This window comes from Talpa occidentalis, unplaced genomic scaffold (assembly GCF_014898055.3).
Source record: "Talpa occidentalis isolate TD23 unplaced genomic scaffold, MPIMG_talOcc4v2.1 talOcc4.17, whole genome shotgun sequence".
In the NCBI taxonomy this organism is placed as follows: Eukaryota; Metazoa; Chordata; class Mammalia; order Eulipotyphla; family Talpidae; genus Talpa; species Talpa occidentalis.
The window spans coordinates 37656760-37669749 of record NW_023601754.1 but is presented as its reverse complement, the minus strand read 5'-3'; the positions used below and the strand labels follow the sequence as shown (position 1 = coordinate 37669749).

Genomic DNA, 12990 nt, shown 5'->3' with positions numbered 1-12990 from the left:
GATGGGTAGAAGTGAGGGAGTCAGGGGGCAGCAGACACCACCACTACCTTCACTCAACTGGTGGGCATGTCAGCTCTGAAAAGGTGGAGTTGACAGAGATGGAGCAGCTGCATGGAGCAAGAATTGGGTGCTGCTTTCCGGGAAGCTTTCAACTTCTCAGCAAGAGCCCGATGTCAGATAAGCACATTGGGGGTGAAGACACCAGGGGATGCTCCCAAGTGACCAGTGCCTGGAGCACTGGGGGTGAGCATGGCTACCGGGGGCCCTAGCCCTCAGGCCTCAGTGGGCAGCTGGCTTTGGCAATGGGAGAGGTCACGTAGAGAAACAGCACCAGAATGTGACACCCTTCAGAGACCAAGGACCCAATTTCCAGAGCCTTCCCCATAGCAGCCCAGGACACCAACAAATTCCTGCCTAGCGAGCTGGTGTGGGAGAGAACAGAGTCCAAGGGGAAGCATCTCACCCTCTGGTCCTCTTTGGAAATAAAAAAGAAAGAAAGACAAGCCCCCAAGAGGCTGATGGGTCCTGAGAGCCATGTGGGGATTCAGGGGCATCTCTGATGAGCTCCCCAGGTGATTCTGGGGTAGGTGACCAGGTCCCCAGCCTCATCAGAGAAACTTCTGCCCATTCTACCCACTATCTCCCACACAGAAGATTCAAACCCACCCGGCAGACCCCTATCCAACATTTAAGACATCCACAATGGAGGTCTTATGGAGATGGAAGTGACTTTTTGAATTTTTTGAATAATGTTTTCAAGTTCAAAATATCCTTGGCAAAAAAATATACCATATTGGTCACGTGAACATAAAGTTAAAACCAAGGTGAGAGACCTCTACATACTCAGAATGGCTGAAATGAACAAGACCAACAACATAAAGCATGAGAAAGGATGTGAAGGAACTGGAATGCTCAGACCTGACTGGCGGGAGTAGGGAGGTTAATTACTACAACTGCTGATGGCAGCTACAAAAGCTGAATATGTGCCTCTCCTGTGAGCCCCAGGTACAGATTTATTAAAATGTGTGTAGGCCCAAGACACTTGCACCAGAACACCCTCGCTGCTCTGTTCGCAATGGCCCAGTCCTGCATAATCTAGTGTCAATCTATATAACAGGAGCACACAAAGGGAATTCCAAAAACAAGAGCCAGCAAACGACAACTCCTTAGAGTAGCAAGAATGAATCTCCTAGGCATGACAGTAAGTAAGCCAGACAAAGACGTGTACAGGTTTACGAAGGCCCCTACATCAACTTAAAACCCAAGAAATCTAATCCATGCCCATTAAAGTAAGGAGAGCAGCTGTCTGGAGGAGGTGGTGCCTGGAAGGGAGAGGGGCCCTGGGGTGCTGGCCACACGTGGTTCCTGCTGCGGCGCTGGCACACTGGCCGACGATGTTGGGGAAAATTCACTGCACGGCACCCACGATCTGTGTGCTTTTTGGTCTGCGTGCTGTACTTGGAATGTAAAGTTTTAAAATGTGCTGTAGTGAATGCAGGGCAGGGAAAAGGAATTGATGGGGAATTGCTTAAAAAGAATGGGATTTCGGGGGACACCATCTTGGGGGACATGTGCCCTCTACACCTTTGTCACACCATCAGGGAAGGCACCTGGTTAACATGTTTCCTTGCACCTGAGCCTCAGCCGAGAGACCAAACACAGGAGATACTGACAATGATGGCAGATGCCATTTGTGGGACCGGCTGGTTCCCAAATAGACACAATGGCTCCATGTGGCGGGTCGTACTGCTAGCTCCATTTTACAGATGAGGGCACTGAGGCCCAGGCCCACACAGTCACCGAGTGAGGAAGGTGGGACTTGAACCCATGCAGCCTGACTGGAGGAGCTGGCTTCAGTCACAAGCCGGAGGAGGCTGGATGGGGTGGAATGGGCCGTCGTCACTTCAATCCATGGCAGAGGGAATTGAGAAGGTTAAAAAGCAGGCATAGACTTTCACAGGGATGAATGGTCACGAAATTAAATTTGCAGATGAGGCCAACCCTCAGGAGGTGAAATAGGTGAAATAGAGGAGGTGGAGGCCCAAAATCTACGCAGGAGGCGGCAAGGTGGACTGAATCTGGACAAATATGATTTACTGTGCACACCGAGGCAGTAATGCGCGACCAAATGGCTTTCATGAGAAAAGACTGTGTGAGTCGCTGCTGTGAGGGGTAGCGAGATGACTCCAAGCACAACGATGGTGGAGGCGCCATCCAGGAGAGATGACCAGGGTCACCTGTCACCACACACACACCATTCCCAGTGCCGAGCAAGCCTCTGCCAAAGAGATTCAAATGTGGGGAAGCAGAGAGAACAAGTTGGCCCTAGATGTTTAGAGAGAAAGGGGTAGAAAAGAGGATTCTCGGTGAGGTTGTCAGAATGAGCCCAGGACGTCGGCCTCAGCCAGTCACAGGCTCAACCAGTGTAGACAGACTGCCTGAATTGTGTGCCGAGCTCAACCAGTGCAAACACACGGCTTACATCATGACCCGCACTCAACCAGCCGACAGACCAGCACTCAACCAGCGCAGACAGACCGTGCGACTTGGGAGCCCACCTCTGGGAGACAGCCGGCCAGGGAAAGTCTGTGCCAAGGTTCCAGAGAGTGCAGACACAGGGTAAACGGAAGCTTCCAGCGCTCACACCATAGACTCAGCCAGTGTAGACAGAGCGCCTGCACCACATATTGGCCCCGGGCAGCACAGAAAGACTCACAGTCCAGCTCACACAGCCTGCCAGTGGCAGTCACTGAGTGCCGTCTCTGTGTTGGGCCCTGGCAGCGAGAACAGCATGGACCAGCACCAAGTCTGCTGTGGGGTCTGGCGCAGGCTCTGCACCTGGAAGGGCTGTGATCAGGATTTGCTGGGTGCCTGGGTGCCCCGCTTAGGAGCACAGGAAACAAAGGCCCCATATCTCGAGGCAGGAAGAGGGTCTCAGTGCTCACGGGCTCCGACATATGGGACTCGTTGGGCTGGGGCTCCTGTGACACCTTCACACTGAGGAGCCCCTGGGCCGCCCAGTGGTCCATGGCAGTGAGAACAGAAGTCAGAGTGGAAAGGAGAGTGGTCTGGTGGGGCTGCCCTTCAGGCAAGGAGCCCAGGAGCTGGAGGAATCAGCCGGAAAGACTCGGGGTCTTAGGAGTACACCTGTACCTCTCAGCGTTCTCTCCTTGGATCTTGTGCCTCCTGTCCCCAAGTCTGGCCCAGCGAGGAGGAGCTGGCTCAGGCCCAGGCAGAGTGAGGACAAGGTGACAGCGACCTGGGCTGTTGCCTGCAGCTCAGCGGCCGCTCGGCTCAGGGCCCACAGCCAGCAGTGTGGGCACAACGTGGAAGCGGGGTGACTCACAGATCTGCTCCCCCACCCCAGCTCTGGAAGGAAGACAGAGCTGAGTGGACCTGGATACTTCTGGGGGGAGCTGGGGCTGAGCTGCACTGCATTCAGCTCCAGGGAACTCATCGACCTCACCCTTGGGGGAATTTGGAAGCTCTGAGCCTCGGGCAGAGCCCCTCATTGAGGATGCCAGCAGGCATGGACTGGCAGGGAGGAGGGAGGAGGGAGAGAGGGCTGGGAATGAGAGAAGGGCCCCAGAGAAGAATTCTTCCTGGGGCAGAAGCCAGTCGGCTGCCAGGCCAAAGTGGGTGGCAGGTAAAGGACCCACTGGGGACCAGGAAGCTAAGTGGATGGAGCACAGGTTGAGGCATCCTCTGTCCAGCAAGCCTCCAGCAATCAACTCCAGAGGAAGGTGGGCATCGGAGCAGCTTGTCCTCATGAGAGAGCACTGGGCACTGGGCTGTCACTTCCTGAGTGCCGACTGCATGTTAGGGTTCCATGGTGAGCACATTAGGGTTCCATGGTGAGCACAGGGGGAAAGGGCAGGTGGGCAGGGGAACGTAGGCGGGCCACACAGGCAGCTGCCTGACCCTCAGCCCTGGAGGGTGTAACCCAATCAGGTAGACTGAAGCTTGGGAATCCTTGGTCCAGGACGGGGAGGTTCTACCAGCTCCCAGTGGTGATCCAGAAGTCATGGTCACAACCATCCTTTCCCCTCCCACCCTGATCCAATGCCAAGCTGGCAGATTCATGCCCTTTCACTCCTCTTTAGGACCTTGGTCATCTTCCTCCAAGATTACTGCAGCTCCCCCTTACCAGGCTCCCTATTCTGCCACAATTTGTAGGATCAAATCCCAGCTTCAAGGTCAAGTTCTCCTTGACCTTGAAGATCCACTATAGTCAGATCTCCACATGTGTCTCCTCCACATCCCACCTCCACCCCTATTCTGCAGGTCACATGGGCCTTCCCATCTCTGCCTCACTCATCCAGGTTCACCAGAGCACCCGCATGCATGCTCCTCCCTGTGCCAGGTGCTCCCCCTGTGCCAGGTGCTCCTCCCTGTGCCAGGTGCTCCCCCTGTGCCAGGTGCTCCTCCCTGTGCCAGGTGCTCCCCCTGTGCCAGGTGCTCCTCCCTGTGCCTGGGGAGTCCTCTCCCCTCAAACTCCTATCCCTCCTTGCTAGTCTCAGCTCAAGGGTTCCTGATCCCTCAGTCTAGGGCACATCACGCCAGCGCAGGTCTCATAACCACCCAGACGGCAGCCTGGAATCACACACACATGGGTTATTTGCTTAGTAATGGTGAATCAGTGAGGGAAGAGGCTTGTTGTCTGTCCCACCAGACAACAAGCCCCACAAGGACATTTTGATCATCTTCACTTTGATCATCTCATATCCCCGGAACCTGGTAGAGCAATAGACACCTACCACGGGCTCAATACGAGCTCACTGGTGGCAGAATGGAAGAGTAGCTATGGCCTGACATCAGGAATGTGGGATGAACAGTCACTTGGCTCCAGGTGTCCATGTTGACGATTCTAATTTAATTCATATAAATGTCACTCACCGGGACCAGCTCTGGCCATGGGCTGGCACGGATGGATGTGCGTCTTGACCTCTGTCACCAGCAACAGAATGGTTGGTCTTTAAAGTGGGGAGCAGGAATGCCAAGACCACATTGCCCACCTGGGTGGCAAGCCCTGCCTACGTACCGACCCTGCCAGACTTCCCATAAGTTGGTTTTCAGGAAGGATTTAGGGTTGCTTCTTGGTGCTGTCCCTCCTGGACACAGGCCGAGGCTGCCCTTGAGGCCAGCAGGTTCAGTCAGGCTTGCGCTCCAGATCACAAGTGACAGGTTGTTTCGTAGAGGGTAAAAGTCACAACTTTTTCCCACCACCAATTTGTAAGTCTCATCTTCTGCCACAGTGATTTACCAACCAAGGGTCGTGTATCTTCCAACCTGGAAGAAATGAGACGGTGTCTCCCGTGTCCCCTGTCACCTCAGCTAACGCAGCTCTGCCTCCTGGTTTCCAAGCCCAGGCATTTCCTCTGCTTGGGGGTAACCTCTTTTCTAAGAGGAGGGAACACAGCTGCCCAAGAGTCAGACAGGCCCTGATCAGGATGCCTCCCAGAAAGCCTGTTCACGGCGAACTTCCCGAGACTCTGAAGAGTCGCGTCTACCCGTCCAGACAACCAGGCTTAAGTTTGCTTTATATCTTGCTGTCCCACAGCAGGGCCACATTGATCTCCTCGGGCCGGCACTGCATCAATCTCCTGTTTATAACTCATTACCTTCTGATGAGCTGAGAGCTGGACACTTGTTTCACACAGTGTTTACTGACTCTAATTGCTACAGTTGTTCATTATGGAGCGGCTATAACCCTCGGTCCACTTTCCTACCCAGAGGTGCTACCCTCTCCCCCATCATTGTGACTCCACACACAGGAAAATCAGGGAGGTGGGCAGGTGCAGCTAAGACAGGTATTCCAGACTCGAGGCCTGGCAGCAGGCAAGACACAGGGTGCCCCACCTTCCCCCATAAGACTTCAGCATCTACCACAGGTGCCTCCAACCAGAAGCATCCACGAACAACAATAAAAGCTCTAAGCACCCATCTCTTCGATCAGCAAAACCACAAAAAGCCCATCAGGCTGGCACTAACTGGGAATGAAGAACAGGGAAACAGCTAGAATGCATTTCCAGCGAGGAGAGTCTGACCTTCCTCCTTTCAAGTGAATGCTAAGCAAATTCTGAGATGAACCCACCAGGCGTACTTTGCCAACAACTATATGGCAAAGGAAAAAAAAAAAAGTAGTTACTGAACTTTTCTAGACTTATTAGCTTACATAAACAGAGATTTGAATAAATGTTTAAAAAATGAAATTCCCTTGATACTGTGTAATCAGTAAATGTTCATTATGGAAACACAGCAAATATGCATGAAATCTCCCAAGTGGTATTCTGGCTACAAGATTAAAAAGGCATCTCAACAGCAGGCTGAGTTTCAAAGGATCCTCCTCCGGTCACAGCCCAGGAAAGCTGTGCCAGTGCCAGGAGGTCAGACGAGCCTGCTCCTGTCCTGGTCAGAGCCAGCAAAAATCAGAAGATGCTCCTTTTGCGCACTTAGGCAATTTTCAAATGAGTCCCCATGTTGGCTGACTGATGTCTCTCTATAAATAATTAATCTTTGACCTTGCTTTAAGAAAGCCTTGACTTTTTAATTTGGGGTCTTTTTAAAAATCAATACCGACGAAGATAATTCACTCTTGTGGAGTCTGATTCCAGGTAAATAAATAAATAAGTTGTGCCATCAATGGGAGTGTCCCAGAGCGAATGGGCCACATGATGGGTCGAGGTTTTCTGTGGTCGTTGTTATTGGATTATTGATCATTCTGGGTGGCTCTATTTAGGTCTGAATTTTATTCCTCCTGAGGGTCACTTCATAGAAGCAGTTCTGATGAAGATTTCTGAATGGTCTCCACTCCCCCCCTCCAAGGCTCCCCAGACTCTGTTTTCCCATAGAAGTGGACTGTCTGGAGTAAGAGAACACCCTGCTGGGGCCAGAAAGTCACCCCTTTCCAAGGCCTGTCTGCTTTGCCTTTGGGACAGGGACAGAGGTGGGCAAGAGAGGCTGTGACAGTTGGGAAACTTGGAAAAGGGCCCTGTTACTCCTGCCCCAGAGCTGTGCTGTTATAGGACAAGACTTAGAAAACCTTGGGGAAGGGGCTTGTCTGCAACAGCCCTGCCACAGCCCACTGTGATGTTGCCATAGTATTTCACTTACCCACCTCCAGCTCTGCTGCCCAGCCAGATCCCTGCCAAGCAGGGGGGGGGGTGCTGATGCCAATCCCCTTAGCAGAATCAATCATGACTCAGGGTTGGGAGATGGTCCAAGGAATTAGGCCCCAAGGAATTGGGCCCCCCAAGATAAGGAAAACAGCGTGGGTTCCGAGTCCCAGGATTGGCCCCTACTACCCAGCTGGAAAAGAACCGACAGCGAGTGGCATCAGTGAGGGCGCTAAGCCGTGGCCAGGTCAGGGTCCCCAGGCCTGGAGACCAATTGTATCCCGAAAGTTAGGGCGATGGGAGTTCCGTGCCGGGTAAGGCAGAGGGTTTGCCTCAGACCCCAGCGCCTGCACAGTCACAGCCAGATCCCGCAAACGCTCCTTCGCCGGGTCCGGTGGGCCTCCGGCGAGCACAGAGCTGGTGTGCAGAACTGGAAGCCCGGAGCTGGAGTTGCAGCGGCCGCCTGGGCTGAGCCGAGTCCCGCCGCAAAACGTATTCTTTCACCACCCACCCGAGTCGCCCGGGGCTCCGACTCCAGCTCTCCCGGACGCGCGCTCCGCACACCTCCACGGCAGCGCTGACGCACACACACTCGCCTCGAGTACCAAACAGGCCGGTGCCCTGGAGAGCCTCCCCGCGGGGATGCGCGCGGTGGAGCGCGGGGCACCGCCTTCCGCTCGGTCGGAGGCCAAGACGGTCTCCGGGTCCTCCCTCGCCCCTGCCCGCCAGCGCCGCCCCAGCGCCCGGCGCGCGGGGAAACCCGGGGCGCCCAGGGCGCTCCGGCCCCGCCCTCTGGGCGCGCGCCGCTGGCTCCCGGCGCCCAGCACCCACGGCCACGAAGAGGAGTGGAGGATCCGCGGGGACCCCGGGAGCCCGAGAGCAAGCAGCTCACGGACGCGCGGCAGCGAGTAAAATCCAGGGAGCAAAAGTCTAATTAAAGTTCCCGCTACTGGAGCAGGTCCCCAAAGCGCGACCAGACCGGAACCCCGCGCGCTCGTCCTCCGCCCGCGGCTTCAGACTCCAGTCCCCGCTGGCTCTCGGGGTTGGGGCGCAGTGCAGTCCCCGGCTCTCCCGGGACCCTGGGGGCGCCCCTCCCGACCGGGAGCCTGCAGAGGCGGGGCCAGGGGTGGAGCCGGGGTACTTACCTGGCGCAGCCCGCGCTCCCGGGGCCGCGGGCGCCTCCAGCCCGGGCGCGGCGCTCCACGGCGCGTCCTCCGCTCGGGGCGCCGGGAGGACCTCCGCCCCGGCTGAGCCCGGGGCCGCCTGCCGTTCCGAGCGGCGCCCGGCGCGGGTGCGGTGCGCGAGGCGAGCGGCGCGGGCCGGCGCCCCGAGCGCGCGGGAGAGGGCGAGGGAAGCGCCCCGCGGCGGGCCCCGCCTCAGCCGCCGACACCGGCCCGACCCCCACCTCCCGCCGCCGCGCGCTCCTCTCCCTCCCCGCGGCGCCGCCGGAGCCGGCTCGCGCGCCGGGAAGGCTCCCAGCGAAGTGCGAGCGAAGCCTACGGCGAGGCTGGAAATAGCGCCGCGCCCGCTCGGCGCCCCGCCCCCGGCCCGGGCCCCGCCCAGCGGTGGCGGCGCCGACGCGGGGGCCCGGCCGGGAGGGCTCGCTCCTCGGACCCGCGCGTCCCCCGGGCGCTCCCCGCGCCTGCCCACGCGCGCTCTGCGGCCCCCGCCGCCCCGCGGGCCGCGCGCTGCCAGGTGGCGCCGCTGGGCGCGGTCCGGCCGCCGCGGGGGTGGGGTGCTGGTGGCGGGCGCCGCGCCGCTCTCCCGGCCGCTGAGCGCCCCAACTCCCGGCGGCCACCCGGCTCCAGACCCCGGTCGGGCGCTGCCGGGGCCCCGGCGGGTCGCACGGGCGGGCCGGGCGGAGGACGAGGCGTCGCTGGAGCGGGCCTTGACCACAGCCCGGCAGGGCGCGCTCCCTGGACCTGCTGCTGCGGGAGTGCGGCGCCCGGGAGACGCAGGGGACTGATCCGGAGGAAGATTCGGGGAGGTCCCTGGGCTACAGCCTCGGTGTCTTTCAGTGGCGGTCTAGGGGCAGTCTTGGACACCCCCAATTCCTGCATGGAGCTCCACATTCCTGTGGGTATGAATTTTGCTGAAAGTGCCCTGTGACCCAGGCTCTCCCTTGAGGGCTACCTCTTGAAGTCTCAATTGGGTCACCGGCCTGAGGGCTGGGAGGGGTGGAGCTGGAGGTCAGCCCCTACCCACTTGCACCCCCACACGGAGTGGGCACTGACAGGTCTACAGCCACGCTGCGCCAGGGCGGAGCAGGGAGGTGAGGGGGCTGTGATTCTGGTCCTTCTCCCTGAGAAGAGACAGCCCCACCTGCAGGGCAAGCAGGTGCCAGAAAGGGAGGGCACTTTCCCACGGGAACTGTAAGAAACTGTCTCTGTCACCTCTTAGTCTTGAAAAGACACCTAGTATTAAAAAACAAAAACCCTGCAGGAAAATCTTTTACTGAAGGAAGCCAAGGATGCTGGCCTTCCTCTCTCGTGGCTGCTGATCTGTTGGCCTGACTCCCACTGAACTGACCCAAAGTGTAAGATGGAGTTGAGTGGGGGGCACGCATGGCCCTTGAATGAGCAGAGAGGGGTGCGCAAGGGCTGCCCTCCTGAGCAGGTCTTGAAAGCTGCAGTACTAAGGCTCTGGTAGGCCTGGGGGGTTCCTGACTCTGCCCAGGGGCAGCTCCAGGCCTCCATGCCCCAGGCAAGCTCAGACAGACCAGGAGAGATGGGGAGACCCATGCAGTCTCCCAACGCTCTCTGGATCTTCCATCAATTCTTGCAACCACAAAATAGGCCTTATCATTTCACTTTACAGATGAGGGAACTGAGGTACAAGAAAGCCACCAAGTCCACACATCTGGAGGGTACTGGTTCCAAAGTGGGGTAGTTTAGAGCTGTTTCCCTGTCCAGACTCTGAGCTCAGAGACTGTTACAGACCCAGGTGCTAGACCCAGTCTTGTTCCTCTGGCTGGCAGTTACGTGTGTGAGTGTATGTGTGCAGGGGTATACAGGTGGCTGAAATGTTCGTCAAGAGCAGAGGGACACGTGGCAAGTAAGGGACAAGGATTCAAGTGTCAGCAAGAGCCAGGTAGTGGGATCTGTGTGCAACATAAACCCCAAAACTGTCAGAGCAGGGCAGGAGAAGAGACCAGGAGCCAAAGGTCAGGGAGTGCAGAGAGCAGAAAGCAACTTGCCCAGCAAGCCCAGAGGGCAGAGACTCTCCCTCCCCCACCCCTTGCCATCACACCTCTAGCCTCCCTCACCTCCTGGCCACTGGTTGGCTGGGCAGCAGCTGAAGAGGATTGGTCGTCAAGGGAACCTCTTCAGTACCCTACACAGTCCTGTGGACACACACACACACACACACACACACACACACACACTGGAGAGCTCATTCCCTGAGCCCAGCCCTATAGCCAGGAGGGGGCTCTGGACCATAAGTCCTTCCATGGACAAGTCTACACAGGCTCTGCTTCCACAGGATGCGTCTGCACAGGCTTTACCAGGACCAGGTCAGCAGTGAGTGGCCCCTCAGCTGCCCCATGCAACTGTGTGCAGCGATCCTCCTGGGAAGGATGGTTTTTCCATTAGCTTTTCCAACTGTACTTATTAGCACTTATTTGCATCTAAGAATCAGGCAGGCTCCACCAGGAATCAACAATGCCGCATTTCTTTGACAGATGCTACATTTTTCATTTTCGCTCAGACTTCCTTCTTGTTTTGGGCAGCCCTAGAGGGAATCCCTGAAGGGCACCTGAGGTCTCTGACACCAACATGCCATGGGTTTTCCTCCCCGGGATTTGCCATGGGCTGTGTGCCCTTTTTTGAAAGTCAGACTCGGCCTCTGCAGCGAGGGAGGCGGAGAAACCCTGCAAATCCCCCGCATGGAGCTTGTGTGCACACTTGCAGTTTTTGATATGTGTGTCTCCACTGAAAGATTAGTGGCAAACCTATCCTTTTGCATCCCAACTAAGGTAAAAAGCCAATTTCACTGGATGGCCCCATGAGCACACAACCCAGCCCCAGAGGACGTTAAGAGAGGTCACTCTTTTAGCTGCGGAAAGGGTGGGTGGGGGACCTGACCGGATGTACAGAGGGTGGCAGCCAGACCTCCTTCCCTGGCTCTGCACCCCAGCACATCCCCTCAGAGTGAAGATTCCTGCCAGCCTTTGAGCAGAGGCTGCAGGCAGCACAGTGGGGAACACAGTTTGATGAAGGGCATGCAAATCGGGCAGCTAGACTGGGTCTTGAGACCTGAAGCTTCCTTTCTGGCTTCCAGTAGGGAAGGGTGATGTCTGGAGTGGCAGATCTGAAACACCTGTCTCCCTTATCCCACAGTAAAAAGAAGAGAAAAATAGGGGTGGGCCGGGGGTCTGTTCCCCTCTCCAAAGTGCCAGCTGGGTGGCCTTGAGCGTGTCTCCTAGCCCTTCCCATCCCATTTCCTTCTTTGCAAAATGGACTGCACTGCTGAGTTGAAGGAGGGGGGAAGTATTTTGGAAAATGAAGTCCCCATCCACATCAGCCACCTCAGAGCTTGGGGGTCAAGCATCTCACGTGTGTCACCCCTGAAGTAGGATGATGCAAAGTTTCCCAATGTCAGCTCCACACAGATGGCCCATGACCTGCTGGCCAGGGAGGGCCCCTCCGGATTGGACACTTCCTCCTGCCTCAGAACCCAGCTGCCTAGCCAGCTGCCTCTGCGTTCATGTGGGATGGTGGCCTCCCTGCCCCATGTGAACAGTAGGGAAGGGCAGTCCAGGTTCTAGAGGTCCCTTCAGGGCCTGTGTTGTGATGCCAAGATTGTTACAAATTTGGGCCTCCCTGGTGGTGCAAGGGGTTAAGTCTCAGCACTATGAAGCTGTCGGCAGCCACTGCAGCACAAGTTCAATCCCCAGCCAGGGAGCTACCCACATGGCACAGCAGACCTCTCCTGTCTCCCTGCTGCTGTCCTCAGCAGTATATTTCAGTCAATCTGCCTGTTCTGCTCCCCACTCTGTCTCTGGTGAATCCTGTCACCTCCCGTACCTCTAGCCTACATCCCTTCCCTGCACTCCCCAGGAAACGTCTCCTTTTCTGTCACCCCTTGAGTTTCCAAGATGTGGAGGGGGTGGGTGGCTTCGTTTCCTTCTGCGTTGAGTCCCGGATATTATTTGATGTTGGCATGGCTGTGTGAGAGTCTCCTACATTAGCAGTGCATCTGGGGCTCCAAGTACCCCCACATCTCACTTGCCTGTTATAATTACTGAAATTCCATCATTTTTCCTTGAGGCATAGGATCAGTTCCTCTTTAAAGAGCACATTTCAGTGCTGGTTAAGGTGATACCAAGTCTCTGTCCTTAACATGGACTAGAACTGGGGAACAGACACAGTTTTGTGGGAGAAAGTGCCTCTGGCTATCTTGAGCAAAAAGGGAGAGATCTCTTGAAAAGATACTGGGAAATCTCACAAAACAGAGGGCAGCTAAGCATCCAGGAGGGAAGAGGGCTGGACCCAAGGCAGAGGGGCCTTGAAGTGGGGCCTCCAGGGAGGGACCCCGTCCCCCTCAATCTGAGATGAGCAGGTCTGTCAACAGGCCTTTGTTGACCCCAGAGACCAAAAAGAAGACAGGCCCAATTCCAAGTCCATGCAAACTAGGCTCAGAGCCAGTCTGGTTTCTCTGTTGAGGGCTTGCCAAGCTCAAGTTCATTTTGGTGCTTCTTAATTAAAAAAAAAAAAAAATCAACAATCGAACTGGTCTCCTGCTGGTAACTTCTTCAGTTCACACGAATCCTTGAGACTGGTCCCTCTCAGCCCGAAGATGGGGAGAGAGGGCACTGTCTAAAGGGGGATTAAGTGCAGGAGGGTGTACCGTAGCTCCTAAGCATAAACAGTAA

At 56.5% G+C, this 12990-nt stretch overlaps 1 protein-coding gene across 1 annotated transcript in view; it reads right to left on the bottom strand.

Annotated features, from left to right (window-relative positions):
• The window catches only part of CHST8 (carbohydrate sulfotransferase 8), a 107528-nt gene extending 99252 nt beyond the window's left edge, over window positions 1-8276 (bottom strand). The window contains exon 1 of the mRNA XM_037518144.2: window positions 8261-8276. The gene's annotated coding sequence lies outside the window, so the exon portion shown is untranslated. The remainder of the gene's footprint in view (window positions 1-8260) is intronic.
• Between the last annotated feature and the right edge of the window lie 4714 nt (window positions 8277-12990).